The sequence below is a fragment of the Heliangelus exortis genome, chromosome 2 (assembly GCF_036169615.1).
Source record: "Heliangelus exortis chromosome 2, bHelExo1.hap1, whole genome shotgun sequence".
Taxonomy (NCBI): domain Eukaryota; kingdom Metazoa; phylum Chordata; class Aves; order Apodiformes; family Trochilidae; genus Heliangelus; species Heliangelus exortis.
Window position 1 is genome coordinate 139,787,007 of NC_092423.1, and position 14,940 is coordinate 139,801,946.

The 14,940-nt window shown below is 40.4% G+C and overlaps 1 long non-coding RNA gene across 2 annotated transcripts in view; it reads right to left on the bottom strand.

Annotated features, from left to right (window-relative positions):
* The window catches only part of LOC139793535 (uncharacterized), a 48,941-nt gene extending 34,407 nt beyond the window's left edge, over positions 1–14,534 (bottom strand). For both annotated transcript variants that reach the window (XR_011724639.1, XR_011724640.1), the window contains exons 1-2: positions 14,469–14,534; positions 11,521–11,577 (exon numbers count right to left, since the gene is read on the bottom strand). This is a non-coding gene — a long non-coding RNA (uncharacterized lncRNA). The remainder of the gene's footprint in view (positions 1–11,520; positions 11,578–14,468) is intronic.
* Between the last annotated feature and the right edge of the window lie 406 nt (positions 14,535–14,940).

Consider the following 14,940-nt stretch of genomic DNA (forward strand, 5'->3'; position numbering starts at 1 on the left):
CCCAAAGGACCTTAAGGAAAAAATTGAGATGTTCCTTACACAGCAGGAGCCCAGATCACAAAATATTATCCAGTCCTATCATTCCACAAAAATTTTAAATGAGCTACAGACCCTTTAAAGTATTTCACTGACTTAAGGATTTTGTACTATAAAAGAAAGTATGAAATATCATTCATTGTGTCATAGACACTGGGGCTCCCATGAGCACTGGAAGGTCAGTCACTTGTTTAGTTTTGGCACCACACAAGCTATTACTGCCTATTTGTTCTTTAGTGGAGGACAGGGAGAGGCTTATACCAAGCTTATAGAGAAGAATGAAATAAAAAGCCCTAGGATTCCAAACGTGAAGAATAAGTTCCCACTTGTTGTTCAACAGCCCCTCATCCCTCAGATGTACACAAGAAAGAGAGGGAATGAATCCAATCACAGGTTGGAGTTACAAACCACCTTCAAATACTGAAGAACTATTCTGATAACAAGACGAGATGTTTATTAGTTTCCTTGTGTAAACAGCCAAGAACAGTTCTGTGAAAAAAACCCAAATCTGGGTTTAAAGCAGAGTTCCCACAGCTTGTTTGCAAATACAAACTTCTTGGAATGGTTTTAAAGCTAACCACTGTTTGCCTGCTTTCTAAATAAGCAGGAATGAGGAACAAGCCCATCAGGTGTTACCTCAGGCAGGTACCTCCTGCAGCAGGGCTACTCAGGTGCCAGAGTTCAACCCACATTTGCGTTTGCTGCAGGTCGGACATGGAAGGAGCCCTCAGCACCCATGTGCTGCTGAGCAGAGCTTGGTGCTGCTCCTAGTGCAGTAAGAGCAGCCCTCACCCCCAGGAACACAGATGGCCCCATGCTAGGGAGTTAGATGCTTCTCTTTTGAAAAGGTTTTTTCCATAAATAATGGGTAAAATTCTTGAAAATGCAAATCAAAGGTGACAGGAAGCCCTTGAGCTCAAGCCTCCAATGCAGCTGCAGCAGGGGTACCTGATCACAGGGATCTATTGGATCCAAGATGCCCAAAATACTTTGGAGAATCTGAGCTAAGAGCTTGGGTTCCACCAGTAAGTAATGAAACAGAGACTCCAAAGTGCTACTTTTAGAGTATTTAGCTGTCCTGTTGTGGCAATGTGAAACACACCTGCAGCACCCAAGGGCCACTTGTTTTTCAGCTTTACAGATGGGTTTTTGGTTGGTTGGTTGGTTGATTGGTTGGTTTTTTTTTCATTTTTACAGCAGTTTTTCAGTCTAGGCTTTGCTGGGTTTGAAAAGTTTACCCCAAGCCTGTATCTACACACCCAGCTGTCCAGAAACCCCATCATTCTTGAGAAAGATCTCCTGTCATTTATACCTCACAAATCATCTTCATACCAACATACACGGTGGGCAGATGCCTCCATCAGGCCAGAACAATGCCTTGCTAGGAATTTGTATGAAGTAACATTGCACAGGGGCAGCCCTGCATAACCCTGCAGCCTCTACCCTCTCCATTACTATGTGACCAACATTAACATTATTTCAGGAAGAAAAAAAGGGGTGGAGGCTGAAAAACAGCCTTCTATGCTCTTGTAAAATTGCTGTTTCAAAGGGCTTTTATAATTACCTTCGAGAGGACCACTCCAGGGTCAATGTCAGGAGATGTCTGTCAAAGCAAATGGTCCTCTTTAGATGAATTTCTGCAGCTCTTAATAATTTGTAATTAATTATTGCCACCATGGTCACAGGACATCTTAAGCACAGATGTCCTCACTGTTCTAACTGCCAGGATTCAGGATGTCAGTTTATCAAGTGTTTTGCTATACTTAGAAGCAAAGTTTTCTCTGAGGTACAAAGCAGAGTACTTGTGAATGCTCTCAAGTATTCACAAAATCACAGAATTGTCACAGTTGGAAAAGACCTCTAAGATTTCCATATCCAACCTTATTAAACAGAAGCGTTCTGATAAGAAGCCCTATGGTCATTCAAAAGCAGTGAAAAGAAGAGAAATTTTTTACTTGGTTATAAATTTGAGAAACAGGTAATACTAAAAAAAAAAAAAAAAGAAAAAGCCCCACTGAGCTGGTATTTTTATTCACTTGCATCTGCCCACAGTGATTCCATAGGAAGATGACTACACCACCGTTGAATTACATGAAAAAGTGATATAAAAGAGATTTCATCTCAGCTGAACCATTTTAGTAGACCTGAAATCAACTCAGCTTTAATGAATTTTTTTTTTTCCCAATCAGAGGTGTTATTTTTCTGGCTGCTGTGTCCATGGGCCAGCAGAAGCTCACAGTGGCTGCACGCTGTCCTTCCACAATGATGTGCTGGAGATCATTCTGTGGGAATGCCTTATGTTGGCATTACTACAAATGACATGATGTGCTGGTACAGATGTCAGGTGAGAAACTCACAGTTATGATAAAAATCAATACAAAGCCTGTAGCTGCCTGGTGTACCAGGAAACCTCTTCAGGCTTATGCAATCCTGTTTGTTCCAGTTACATCAATCAAAATTGTCCTGGCTCAGGAAAAATAAAGCACCTACAAACAGTTATTTTCAAATAACAAAACTCCTAAAATGTACTTGAAGAAAGACTGAACTCTGCTTTATTCCCATATTAAAAAACATTCCACACATATCAGGGATTCATCAGAATTCCCCTTCCCCTGTCTTGCCTTCTTGTAAAATTTACTTTTAATAACTGTCAGCTTCCTGAACCACAAAGCTGTCTCCTCTGTTTTGCTGTTATTCACTGGAGCAAAATAAAATGCTGAGGCAAGAAGAGAACCCAGGTGTGTTTATCCTGGGACAGGGCAAAAGGAATTTGCACTCTGGCAGGAGTGGAAACAGAAGAAAGGAGGGTGATGGGCTGTTTCCAGCCCTTGCCTGCTGCAGTGGGAGGTCTCCTAGAGGGGCTTGCTAAAGAACACCAGCCAAACCAGCACCTCCACCAGCACCTCCCACGGCCACGTGCTGCCCACCATCATGGCTTATCTTAGAGGGTATGTGATTATCTTCTTCCTAATGTAGGATATCCCAAATTTGCAGGGACCAGAGGGGTGGGAGGCATCTTAAACACTGCAATTTCCTCCTCAGAAACCATCCTGCTTCCCTCGCCATCTAAAACCTTATCATGACAGTCAGGGAGTAAAAGCCATGGAGAGCTTTCCAAGGCCTTTCAGCCCACCAATATCTCTGAACTGGAAGCCTGGAAATAACACAGTCCAGCACAGGAGTTACAGTGCAGCTCCCTCCTGCTGGAGGGCTCTTCTGGTGAGGCCAGAATCCCACCTTGTGTCACAAATGGAATACCCTGTGGAAGAACCTGCACTGCACAGATGTGACCAGTGAGGTTTTAAGAAGAATTTAAGTGACAACAAAGGTAGATAGATCCTGGGGAGAGATTTCTCAGTTGTTTAAAGCCCCTAGATTTCCATGGTGATTAGGTGCTAGTCTCCTTTCAAAAATCCCACTGGGCACCACTCTCTTCATGCCCTGGCCTTTAGCTGGCAATGGACAGTGCCTATGAAACCATCATTTGAGACGGGGGGAGGAAGAGGGTTGAGGCCATTACTTCTCTGAGACAGTACAGGGAGAAAGGAAGCTTAAGAAACTGAAGCAAAAAGAATTTCACTTTGAACCTACCTTGCAGAACTCTATATAAAATATGTAAAAATACTGAGAATATAGTGGTCAGGTCGGCATTTTTTACTATACTTCATAGACATCGCTACAAAACTCATGTACAACTTGATCTAACACCCAAGAGAATTATTTCCCAGATCCAGCTCTGTTTCTTCAACACACAGACCCTCTGTGTGCCAGGCAGTAACAACTTATTCCTGCTAAAGGATGCTGAGAAGATACATCTCAGGTACACACCTGGTGTCACATTGACCTGGAGCCTGGACTACAGACATCCTGTTATGCCAGGAGCTGCATGAAAAGTAGGAAAAACTGGAGAACAACGAGGGAGGGCACTTGCAAGAGCAAGGAGGGAAACAAGACATTTTAGGTAGAGAGTGATCTCTCTCCAGTCCTGGGACAAATAAATAAATAATTTTAAAAACAGGTGTGAGACCTACTTCATATCCACTCTCTGCAATGCTGACTACCCCGTGGTAATTGTCCTTCTCTAAAGAGAGCTTTTCCAAAGCAAGCACATTTCCACAAGCCAGTGTAAGCACATAAACACCTACAGCACATGCAGATCAGGTGTCCCTCTCGGCCTTTAAATGTGTGACCAGTTAGAGCATATTCATGCTAATTCCTGGTTATAAAAGTAATCTTCAATTACAAACAAAATACTCTGAATGGATGCCTCCATAGGTAATAGACAAATATTAAAAACACATGAGAGAGCTCTTCTTACTGAACTAAATCCAGCAGTTGGTTTTCAACTGCAAACATGGTCCAACAGTTTATTATAACACTTTGAAGCTCATTGCTTGACCTACGTATAGACCATATAGAAGCTTATTTGAAACTATCTCAGCATAAATGCTGACCACATTTGTAATACCCAGGCTGCTCACCAGAAGATGTTTGTACTTGCTAAGGATATACTTGCACATGGATTTGTTTGTCAGGAATGCCCACAGAAACTTTTCTGCATATATTGTAGAGTACTTAAAAACTAAAAGCCTGCCACAGCAAACACCTGAAAACCAGCATTCTCAGTGTGTACACTGGGATAGTTATGACACTCTTCTTGTCCCCTTTCAGTTTGCAGTTAGGCTAAAGGGGAGAATATTCTGTCTTTTTCCCAAATCACACTGCTGCTGCCCAGTACATTGGGCATAGATTTGAATTTATTAGACTCCCTATCAATACCTCTTGGAATGAACAGGAGCATGAATGTGGGCTCCCAGGCAACTTAATGTCTCCAGTTTCAACCATCAATTGATGTTTATATTCACTTAACTTTTGAGGGCATACAAACAGCCTGAAAAAAGACTCAAATGAAGTCATGACTAGGTGGAATTAAGCCTATTGTAGCTCTGTTATTCAATAGGACCAACTCAAATGTTGACTGCTAATTGTTTGCAATGAAATTTTCACAGACATCAAGGAGAAAACTGGAAGAAAATAACCAAAATGTAAAAAAAAAAATCCAAAATGAAAAAAGGCAATCTACTTGTGAACAACTTACGAAGTAGTAGAGTTACTCTCAAAAAATGTGACAGGAGCCATAGCTTGAATTATGCCACTTGTGCTCTCATATGCTTGGGTTTTTTCCTCTGTCTAGAAAAAAGCATTCCCTGGTCCCCTAATACCAGAGGAAAAGGGGGTAGTCTGTAGCTAGAAGTGAGCTGTACTGCCATGAAAAATTATAGCCTGCAGGGGCAAGCAGAGTACTTCAGAGGTTTCAGCACTTTATTTCAGGATTTTGTTTTTGGTTTTGTTTTGTTTGTTTTGTTTTTCTTTTCTTTCTGAAACTCTGCAGGCTGGTGGGCTCAAAGGAACAAGCAGCAGGCACTGAACAGCAGCAGGCACAGAAGTTTTCCTTTCCTGAAAGCCAGGATGCGGAGGGTTTCTGCCTTCTGGAAAAAGACCTTCTTCCTGCTGTACCCACGTTGTTGGGAAGTCCTGCATAATCCTTGTTCGCTGCCCCTTTTGGGAGGCAGGAAAGTCCTGAAGAACTCCAAGTCTCAGCCTCCTGACTATAAAATATGGACCCAGGCAGCTGGAATGCCTGAGTAGGTGTTTGAGTGACAGGAGAAGACAGCTCAGAGGCAGAGGAGAGGACTGGGACAAAGGGAAGGTGAGTAGGCTGGCAGCAGCAAGACTGGGCAGGCCCAGCTGCATCAGGGTATGAAGTTCAAAGAGGGTGATGCAAGGGGAGGTGCAGGTTCTGGCCTTCTGTATGCACTGCGTGGTGGCACCAGGGAAAGCCTCCTGAAATAGATACAGCAGAGAGAAAAGTCAAGTCAGGAACATGGTCCGTAAGCAAATACCTTCCAAAGGTTAGTGTTTTGACAAGAGGGTAATCTGGCAACAGTGGTGGTTGATGAGGAACAAAAGGAGCTCTCATCTTTTTTTATACCTTGATATTAAAAGTATCTGCAGTTAAACTACCGACCATGTCTCAGATACTTCTTTCTAGGCATTGTCATTTATAGACATTTTTAAAGTTGCATCACATTATCTATCAGGCTATAAGGAAGCACAAAGAGGAGGAGCCATCATTCTGCTGCCTGCACGAGGCTCATCTGTGACCAGAAGTATTAATTCAAAGTGTTTAAATGATGACTGACTCTCCAAACAACATTGTCCTTCCATTAAAAGGGGTAAGTAGTCAAATGACAAAATTCCTAAATCCATTAATATAAAGGCAAGCTTTTCTAGGGGTGCCTTGGCTCTCAGAAGCTGTTTTGCTAAATTAAACATGAAAAAGAGAAACTTGCATAAGTAAAACTGCCCAGACAATGGCAACCTGGTCATCTCCTTCTCTGCCTTACATCTGTGCTGACCAGGAGCAGCCACACCCCTGCTAAATGGACACCAGGGCCAACATCTACAGCCCCTCACAGTACGCAGGTGCCTCCCTACAGCGTCATGTTCTTAGTTCCCAAGCAATAAGGCTACAGGTGGATCTTTCCCACTTTATGCCCCACACAACAAGGCAGCTGCTGGCCTGTGCTGGTTTTTTGGTTTTTTTTCTATTTATTTCCTACATTTTCATCTGTTTGAAGTGTTAGAATACACTTAATTGCTTAACTAGGGCCATAATGTGGAACACAATCAAGATTAAGAAATCTGCATTTCGTGCCTTTCTGAACAAAGAACCTTTAGGTAGCTTGAGATAATACACTGATTTTCAGCTCTATGTCAGCAACAGTTTTGTCTCACTTCCTTGATATGTTTTTTTGTTTTAATATAAAATGCATTTAAATAGGACCCAAATCTTTCCAAAAGTAACAAGGAAAGGATTTATTCCTCTGATTGAAGAGGAGTTAGCAAGGTTGTGATGAAGTGCTGCATGCTGAGACCTGTAGGATGCCAGCAATGAACATGCATTAAGATGAGAGGAGTCATTGTAAAACTCTGGGCAAAGGGGTTGGGCTCATCTTTCTCCATCCTGATGTATACTTCATTATTTCAACAGCAGACAAACAGCAAGACCAGATTGTTTACAAGAGCGTGGAGGTAAATCTTGACAGTATTATGTTTCTTCTGCAGTTAGTGATGACAGAACAGGTGATTATGAAAAGCAACTGAAGTATTTCTTCTCAGATTGGATGATTCATAACTCCTTGTTGATGCTGTTGTCTCCAAACCAAAGGTTGTTGAAGATGGTGAGAGGAGGAAGAAGGAAGAAAAGAAAAGGCATGAAGAAGAAATAACAGTGCACTTGTAACAATCTCTCTGCAGCCCTGAGCCACCCCTATGTGCATTCCTTAAAAATAACCACACAGTCCAACATACAGGTAGGAACAGGAGTAAAACATTAAAAAAATACAAAGACAATGCATACACCTAAGGCAGAGGATTAAGTCCAGGCAATAGTCTAGACACTGGGTCATGTTCTTAAAGCCCATTCATAATTGCTCACATGAAACCACCACTTGGTATAACCCCCAAATTAATAAGATCAGAAAAGCCTTTGTCAGAGTAGGGGAACCAAGACAGACACAGGTTAACAAGAGCTACGTCCCTCCCTACCTGTGTCAGTGTAATGAGAACAAAGCCAGTGCATCTGTACCAGTTTACACCAGTTTAAGCTGTGACCTGTTTAAACATTTCTAGATGGAGTTCAGTGATAAGAGTCTAGACACTTTATTCAGAAACAACTCAATCTTCATCTTTTGCCTTTGTACAGAAAGGAAGAGGAAACGTATGCCACAAAGAAACATTCCATGCAGAACAGCAGCAAAAGACAGGATGGTAACCCAATTAAAGGCAGATCAGAAATCTTTCAAAGCCATTTGTAAAGAAACATAAATTATCTCCATCATCATCTGTTGACTGAATGAAAAGAGACTGGATGGAGCAAGGAATCAGGTGATCTGCTTTACAAAATCTTCTTCACCTCAGAGAACAAAATTCAAGAGGCTGTTTCATCAGCTCTGCCCCTTCAGTCACAGCTGCAATCTTCTGCTTTTCCTCAGCTCCTGATCTCTCAGACACAGAACGCAACTCTATGAGCTATTCTCTATGAGCTCATGTTTGCAAGGAAAAAATCTAAGCAGCATTGGATGTTTTTGTCTCTAGTTACTTACTGGAAGGATTATCTGAAGCAAAAGACCATCTCTAATTTTAATATTTTGTATTTTTTTGGTCTTCATTGCTCCTGGTCATAATGGTCCATGGTTTTATTTTTAGCTTACTTCTCTTTACATAACTTCCATGGAAGAATTTGGCAAGCTCCTTCCACATGAATATCTGCACTAAGAGCAGGGAGATGAGGGATTCTTTGAAAGGAACATCTATGATGTCTTTGTGCTACAGCTTCCTGAAGGCCCTGACATTCTCTCTCTTCCTTTGCCTCTGCATTAGCTTCTTGTCTCTTCATATGCAGCTTTTAAGTATATTTTTAGATAGTTGAACAATTCAAACAGTTTGCCTGAAGCCAGCATTTAAACTTAGACCTATATTTCTAGAGAAATAGACTTAAAGTTAGAACGGTTATTTAGAAGTTCCAAAAAGGTCGATCTCCTGCTGACATTTTTACATACCTTATTTTTGTAGCTGCTCATATTTCAGATGAAAAATTTGCACATTAGAAAGAAACATATCTATTTCAAGACAAAGCAAAAGAGGTCACTAAATTCTATCACAAAATGACAGAGTTCTATTTATTTACCTACATTTCTCAGGCTAAGCTCTGTGGGACTGCTTTAATACAACCCAGACTACAATTTGATCAGATGCTAAAGTCTACATTTGAGGGCCTAGTGCTGCATCTCAAACATCATGCACACATCATGACAAGCACTGGTTCAATAAAAACACCTCCATTTGCTAGCTTGTTTTTATCAAAAATATTTTTGTAGATCAGCGTGGCAGGGATAACCAGTATGCTGCATTGCATGCTGTCTGTTCTCCTGGAGCTGGCCAAAACCAGCAATCTCCTTGGGAGCTTTTGTGAGTTGAACAAAAGCACACTCACAGCCCACACACTGGTCTCATCCAACAGGGCACAGGTTCTACTTGCAAGTGGGAAACCACAGCCTAAGGAGGGACATGGAGATGAAAACCAAATTATCTCAACAGTATCAGAATGGATACAGTGGTTGGATATTTCAAAGTAAAAATGTTAAAACAGATCCCTTCATCTCACAGGTGTGTCCCATCTCAAAGTGCAGTATTCATTGGAAGACATCTCCTTTAAGAAAACTCCATCTATATCCACCACAGCATGTCTCCCAGTTCCAGGAAACCCAAACTTGCCAGCTTTACTTGGATATCTGTTGAGAAATTTTCTCCATCAGTGATATGAAGACACTGCAGAAAGATGAAGGATGGGTAACTCTAACAGATTTTGCCTGGAAAAGAAAACCTGTCTGGGGTACAAAGCTGGCATCTGGATGATCTGTCAATACCAGCCCTGGCAGCTGACAACTTGCTTCCTCCTGCAGATGAAGTCTGACAGCAGCAGCAAGGCCGTGCTGACCCCAGAGTCAGGGTAGGAAGTTACACAGGAGCTGCTGGAAAGCCACGTGTGGCTCAAGGGTCACAACAGTATCACTGCTTTTTTGGCCATACCTGCTTACATTTGGGCTGCTGCTCTCATTGCCTGCCTACCTGCTCCACTCTGTTGCTGTGTTTCAATAAGCCTGAGACAACTGCCACAAAACCAAACAAAACCAAACACTGCAGTTCTGACTCTCTTCCAGCACCAGTCCTCACCTGACTCAGACACCCATCACCTCCTCACTTTACACTTGCTACTTCTGCTGGTGCTTCATGTTCCTCTTTTGTCCCCATCCAAGAGGCCATCCAAACACAGGGATCTTCACGTGGATCTGCCACAGCTGCAGCCTCAGCACCAGGACACGTCCCTTCCCCACACTGCCAGCAGCATTCCTCTTCCTGGCAATTACTTTGGGCATAACCTGTGATGCTGAATCAGAGGAGACTGAGCAGAAGGAAGACCAGAACACCAGGTGGAGGGTGACTTGACCTTGACAGTCAAGGAAAGCAGTATTTAGGTGACTAAGACAGCAGATGGAAGGGTTCAGACAGAAGAGGACTAGGTAAAGAAAAACAACTGAGATGGGGCCATACTGGAAGGATGATTTACCTCCTTTCAGGTCCCTTCCAGGTTTTCTCCACAGTAATATATTCTTATCTACAGCACACATAACATAATCCAAATAAATTTGATCTTACGGCCTCAAAATGGAAATCCAGAATATCTGGATATGTTTGGTATTTGCTTATCTGGGTTTCAGCTCTCCCTTAGTAAAACAAGGAATTACACTGATTTCCAGAAAGGTATGAGTATTGATTCCATAGTATTAATGATAGTGCTAAGAACCACGGAGAAGCCTATTACAAAATTAACATTTTGAGCTTGGTGTAATGTTAAACAGAACCTGCTGGAACATGGTCCAAAGCTGCACAGTGACACTGTTAAAGCTGGTCATTCAGTAGGCATCATCCCCCTTTTGCACTGCACAAAGCAAGCATCACATAGAAAACACAGCATGCTGTAATGCAATGAAAACCTGTGCCACAACACATGGAAAGGTATAAACTTATGTAACATGTCAAATGTAAATCCTAACACTCATCTCCAGAGTTATTGCATTTGTAACTCAATTTTCTTCTAATGAAAAGAAACAGTGAAAAAATTATATGTGTTAACAAAAAAGAAATTAAAACCAAACAGCTGGATGTCATTTTTTCCCTCTAAGGAACATCACATTTGGAATGGCCCAGTGGGCACAGGCGAATACATAATGGTTATTCAGAAAGCAATTAGATTCTGACCACAGGGAAATGTTTTCTGAATGGGCTGAACTTTAATAGAATAGATCCAATAGTCCTTTTGTGCCTTTCTTTCTTATATGAGGAATCTTTTTTCCTGGGTTAACAATGAACAGATAATTATGTTCTTCACACAGTTCTTCACTATCAACACATACATATGTTTTAATACTTACAACAGCTGCATTCTAAGATAGTGGACAGTGTTTTGGGCTGATCCAAGTAACAAAAGCAAGTATTAACCCAAGCCAAAATTCAAAGGTATTTATTTGCCTTTTTGCAAATTCTAAAACTTTAGAAGTCTCACATCTTGTGCTGTTTCTTTCAGCTCTCTGACAGGGGAAGTTACACTGCATTTAGAAAGCCAATAAATAACAGGCCTAACTCTGCTCTCAACAACACAAGCACATCTTAAAGCAAAGGCAAGAGGGTTCAGGTAGGTTATGTAAGCCAACACTGCTACCAGATCTCATAAAAGATTAATCAGCAGCAGAAAACAATAAAGCTGCTATAAATCAGTGTTTGGAAATGTAAGAAAACTTAAATCTTTACAATATCTAATCTCCTACCACTGTACTGACAAACTGTAAATGTCTACATTACCTGAAAAACCATCATTAGGCCAGCTTAGGCAGTAACACAGCACAGGCAGTACAGGCCCTGAAGGAGAGTGGAGAGGAAGGAATTTATTTTTTATTAAATCTTACACATCCTCATACCAAGGACAAGCTGACAGTTTGACCTAAAATTACAAAGAAATATGGAAAAAAAATAGCTTTGTTAAGTAGCTAAAGAGTCAAACACACTCTTCTAGGTAGTGAAATCTCAGAGCAGCTCTGGTTTTTTTCTGCATAAATTAGTGGTCTAGCATTGTTCCCAGTAACACGTAGAGGCACGATTTAAACAGCACCAGCTCAAAAACCACCAACACCTTACAGACTCTTTTTTTCTAGAGGTTTTGTCAGTTTTCAGCTCAGGCAGTTATGTACACCGGGGTTGCTTCATGGAGGCTTGACTATACCAGCTGTTGCTGGTCTTCAGACAGAATTAATTTCAAGTGTCTCTAATTAGGCAGTGAGATCAGATGCTCTCATAAAAGGTTGCAGGGTTGGCTCAGCCTCTTGATGCATTAAAACCAGTCTTCTGTGTTTGGTAGTGATCAACACCTGAGGTGTGAGTGAAAATGCCTCAGGTTACATCATCTGCTTTTTTTTGATACCAGGTGTAACATAAGGTGGACAAATGTCTTTTCTTCTCATGTTATGATATTATTTTCTCTTTGTAGGCAGGGAAAAAATAAAAAGTCTTTGTCGTTAGATACATTTCTATGTCTGACATCCAGAATACCTGTAGTTCTGTAGAAAAACTTAGTTTTGATGTCTGTGATGCCTGTGATGATTTAAAAGGAAAAAACCCCTTCATTTGGTAGCAGTATCTATAACAATATTTATTCTGTAGTGAGCAGTATCTAGCTATTAAAAAAGGGCTTTTTTGCTATTAGTGACTTGCAGGTAGTGAATGAATCCTAATAATAAAAATGATAAAACACCTGTCTGAATAGACACCAAAGTTAAAACACATGAATGATATCAAGAGTCATCAGGTGATAAGATCTTGACCTTATGAACCATTTTTCACTGGTACATTCAGATTGTAAAGCACTTAAATGGAAATCAGTGCAACAGGAAAACAGCTGGGAAGCTGGTAGACAGAGAAGTGTATTCTGTCAGCCAAGAGGTGGGTGGGAGCAGTGGGAAGAATTTCCTTCCCTGATCACTTTTGTGTCCATCACACTGATGCAGACTGCTGTCATTTAAAGCTGTTGGGTTTTTTATTTGTTTTGGTATTTTTTTTAATAAAACATTAAAGAGACAAGAGCAAAAAGATCAAGAGAAAAATAATCCTTTTGGGCCATCCTTTCAGATTATTGCCATACTATAATTGGATTCTGTTCACTGAGACCCAGCATCCTCCATATCACAGGGAATTCCAGGAACACATGGGAGAACTATGTTTTGTGATGTTCAAATAAAATGTATACTGTTAGTGTATACTGTTAATGTTTTTACATCCACTCTTCAGCATATAACCACTTTCAGAAAGAATTATTAGGATTATGTTATCATATTTCTAAGAAGTAATGTATTCTATACAAGTAATTTTTAAGAAATGCTGCAAGAACATAGCAATTGTGTTTTCATTTATTTTCAGCATCTCTGTGAAACTGAACGTAATGGTTTACTGCCCTATCCTCTGTTCTCTATAGGGGATCATTTAATCAGAAATTGACAGTCTAGTGGATTAAAATAAATCTAGTGGATTAAAAAGCCCACAGAAATGTATTCAGTCTCCTGCCCTTTGCAGGAAGGCCACAATAAAATCACTTGTGAAAATGTGAGGGTAATAGAGCTAGAATTGGAAAGATTGAGCTTCTCAAATATTTTTGACACAGACAATATCTTCAGATGGAGTTTACCTGGTTTATAATCTTCCCTCTATATCTCTCTGAGCACATTGGGGTGCATCTGTGAAGGGCTGTAAGTGCCTGCAGCTGGACTTAGGCTGTGTTTAGATACTAAGTTCAAAATAGGCAAACATCTTAGCACTAAAGACATATGAAGTCTGTGAACATCTAAACTTTCACTCATACATTTTCTCGGCACCTTAAAGTTCTGCTTCTAGACCTGCTTAGAAACACCAGTCAAGTTTACAGCCAGGTCATCTCCCTACCTACATTTCCTCAAGGTCCTGATCCAGTTGCTGAGCTCACTTAATGAACACCTACGACATCCTTTTCCACCTTCAAAGCTTATACAATTTATCTTGTAGATTTATGCTCTCAAGGAAGGGCAATGAGGAGCTGGTAGCAGACATGAAGAAGAAAGGGGCAACCTTTTCCTGCCTCTTCAAAAGTACATTGTGGTACTCTCAAAAAAAAAAAATTTTTTTTTCAGAAAGAATTGTTTTCTATGGACCTAAAAGTCTCCTGTTTCTCTCCTGTAATTTCCACATCCCACCCAAGCTTGGTTGCAAAATTAGTTATTTCTTTGTTTCCTTTTAGAAAAAGCAGAACAGTATTTCTAGGACTACTTTTCATCTTTCCCGGATACAATAGGAAACATCAGTGATGTTACAAAACCTGAATAAAGGTTTTCTGAACATTTCTAAAATGTTCTCTGTGGTCATCCAAGCTTCACAGAGCTTCTTATTAAACAGAGAACAGCAGAGAGGACAATTTTGTATCATCCACAGTTTATAGCTATGCAGCATAATTTTTTTAAGTGCTTTGTATTTGATGCTACAGATACAGACAGATTTAAGAAGAGTGTTGTTTAAAGATGTACACGAAGCTCCTAAACCAATGTGCTCTCTTGGTTCCTATTCCAGCCTGAGTCTCAGTTCTTCTTAGATGCCCCAGGATGAGTCAACAGTGACATTTAAAACTTACCTGTTTTGAAGAGAAGGAATATCTGCAATAAGGAACAAGTCTATTGTCTTATGATATGTAAATACATTAGCTGAGTAACTACACGCTCATCTTTGGTACAAACCTTGTTTGGTGTTTCTGATTCTTCTTTCTCTAATCTTCCTGACTTTTAATTTCTTGAATTAAATCTGAAATAAAACAGATTCTGTCAGTATACTCACATTTCCAAATTCAAAGCTGAAGTTTGCATGTAGGCTCTTCACAGATTATAGACTGTCTTTCAGCACTTTGTACATGGTAAAATATTAAATTAATTTATTACAAGAATATATTCTTATAAAAGTTAGTCTTGAAATCATGGATCATCAGCTAGAGGTGCAAATTAGCCATCTAATGTACTCTGTGGGCTCCACTGTGATAATCCTAGGAAATGCTTTGCAGTTAATTTTAATGCACTCCTTGGGTCAATTTTGAGCTGCAATTTGTCATGCATCATTAATTTACAAGTCTAAACAAGACCTGATATTAATTATTGCTTCACAGCAGCCAAACATTTTATAAAGCTATAGAGATGTTCTTGTTCCCCATCTCCAACT